The sequence below is a fragment of the Phalaenopsis equestris genome, unplaced genomic scaffold (assembly GCF_001263595.1).
Source record: "Phalaenopsis equestris unplaced genomic scaffold, ASM126359v1 Scaffold000180, whole genome shotgun sequence".
In the NCBI taxonomy this organism is placed as follows: domain Eukaryota; kingdom Viridiplantae; phylum Streptophyta; class Magnoliopsida; order Asparagales; family Orchidaceae; genus Phalaenopsis; species Phalaenopsis equestris.
Window position 1 is genome coordinate 4343 of NW_018164622.1, and position 2922 is coordinate 7264.

Below are 2922 nucleotides of genomic sequence, written 5' to 3' on the forward strand. Positions count from 1 at the left end.
AGAGGAAAAGACCTCACAAAAATGAGGTCAACAAAAGCGTTGCATAAAAATTTCTACAGCGGATGTCTATCTACGGACCAAATATTACGACTCATGTATCTGTCAGACTTTATGCATGACCTCGACTTTCATGGGGGATGAATGGATAGGTGAAATGCTTGAGGGTCATCCAACGATTTTTCATAACATGTTTTACATGAGCCAAGTGATGTTTATTGAGCTTTTGTGTGAGCTCCACACTAGTTATGGTCTTTATGACTCTTCAAGAAAGACTTCACGGGAGGTATTAGCTATAACATTATATATTTTGTCACCTAATCAATCCATAAGAGCTGATTCTAAGAGATTTTGACACTCATCTGAAACCATCATTAGATATTTTTTAAATTGATTGAATGCTTTAGTATGCATGTCTTCCGAAATCATTAGAACCGAAGATCAAGTTTTTCAAAATATTCCTAAACAAATGTCTTGTGATCATCGATATCCACCATATTTCAAGTTCCGTTTCATGTTTACTCATTTTCGAAGATATAAAAATTATGAAATCTAAGATAAAAAAGATGTGATACATGATTGTATTTGTGTCATTAAAGGGACACATGTTGATGTGCATTTTTCAATGTTGATAAACTTACGTACATTGGACAGTGTGATTCACCTACATAAAATATAATAGCAGCATGCAACTTTAATATGTGCTTTACCTCCATCATGGCTGGGTGGGGAGGCAACACACACGATAGTCGAATCCTTAAATTTGCCACCTGATCTCGTGTCCACAAATTTCCCTTACCGCCTCAAGGTTGGTTGACAGTATATTAGGTAGTTCGTTAATTTGAATCAAAGTGGCAGTTGGTGGACAAATCTTGTACAAAAATATTATTTAGTGGACGTCGATTATCCATTACAATGAGGATTTTTTTAAGTCATTTCGGACACAAAATATCTCATACCAGAATTTGAAAGAGGAAGTCAAATAGTATTAGAAAGAAAAGAGATGTGTAATAAGTATCACTCATCATTATGAGGTGTGATTGAGATGATGTTTGGTGTTTGGAAGAAAAAAATGGCTCATTCTACCAGATATGCCAACATATTCTTTTGAAAAATAAGTTAAAATTATTTTTGTGATAACGACTCTCTATAATTACATACAATGCCATCATTCACAATTTGATGTTGATTTCGCAAGTGTATATGGGAGCGAATCAATACCTCCAGAAGCATATGAATATCCAATGGGACAAACAATTGCGAATTGTGATGATATCGTCAGTCCAACCATAAGTGATGGAGAAGGTGCGAAGAGATGACGACTGAGTTTCGTGAAGTAGTCACTGATTCCTTACTTAACGTTGATGTATTGTATTGTAATTCACTATCATTGTCGGATGTGTATTGATCTCTTTGAATGTAGATTCTTTAGATAACGGTTATCAGTATTGTTTATTTCTTATAAGAAAGTTCATGTTCCTGTTTTGCACAATGACTGTGGTTGTACTGCTTACATTGATTGTGGTTGCTCTACTTACACTTGATGCACTGATGCTAGGCGTTATGAATGTTAATTCTGGGCTGCTAAAAAATTTCTTACCTGCTTGGAAATTATTGGTCTGCCCAGTAATGTAAATGCATACAAACTGGGAAGTATGTCCTGCATCGTTATTTATACAAGCAAATTGACTTGTTATTGTGAGCAAGAGGCAATACTTAATGTTTTGGACTTATTTACAAAAACATATGCCTGCTTTGTTATTTCTTATGCTGATAGTTTCTTTGATGAGAAACATCACCATTTTTGAAGTAAATGAAGCTAAGGATGTATTTTAGTTTGCACTTTTCTAAGAATTTCCTTTTTGCATACACTCTGTGTGTGCCAATGTTGCAAGAATGTTTAATCATGGATGCAAATGTGTATATTCTTATAACTTTTTGAGTTTTTGGTGCTAAAGATGTTAACCTATGCAAGTTTGAGAAGTTATGTATGTACATCTCCCATATTATTTTCATTGTTCTCGTTAATTTCCCATAACAATTTGTATTACTGGTGGCCAACCTCAGCATTATTTAAAAATCTTTATCATATTAACTTTTCTTCCTCAGGATTAGCCAATACATTGAAGTATTGGCAACTGATTTTTCAGAAAACTGTTTCATGGAGCATTCTAGCTATATTCATGTGGTATAATTACTTTGATAGTTTGGAATAATCAATCATGTAATTGTTGCAATGTGGAAAGAGATGTACAGATGATTATATCAGGAAAATACAACTATCTGTGCCCTTGGGCAATTCTGTTCAGTTAAATATTTCCCAAGAACAAGCTTATAATGAAATACATGAGCTATTGTCTTGATAGGTGATGCCATGGCCATATATATAAATGACATACATGAAGATTATATATACATACATAAATACATACATAAATACATATATTGATATTTAGAAAATTGTTTCATGAAGCATTCTCAATAATACATGAGAAATGAGTGGTATGTATATAAATCTTCCCTTGTTTAATGACATAATCATCGCCTTTTTACCTCACTTTAAGCTTTATTTCGTTGGTTCAAATTGGAAATCTAATTTTCCTTGTTAATTATTATGCTGAGATCTCCTGATTCCATCATGGACCTCTAACCTTAAACTACAGGCTCTATCCAGGCCCGACTTGTATGTCAGATTTGAGGCGTCGATAAATATTTTTTTAACCTGCTTATTTCTCGTCTCTTATTATTTATGTGCTAATGATTAATTTACAGGAATATAAGATTGGAAATCAGCTCAAGCTATTCGACCAGGTTCAAGGGGACGAAATATCAACAAATATTTTGTGATTGCTGTTAGATATTATAGACCTTTTTATTTTATCCTATTTAAGGGTAATTTTGTCTTCTTATATATATATATATATA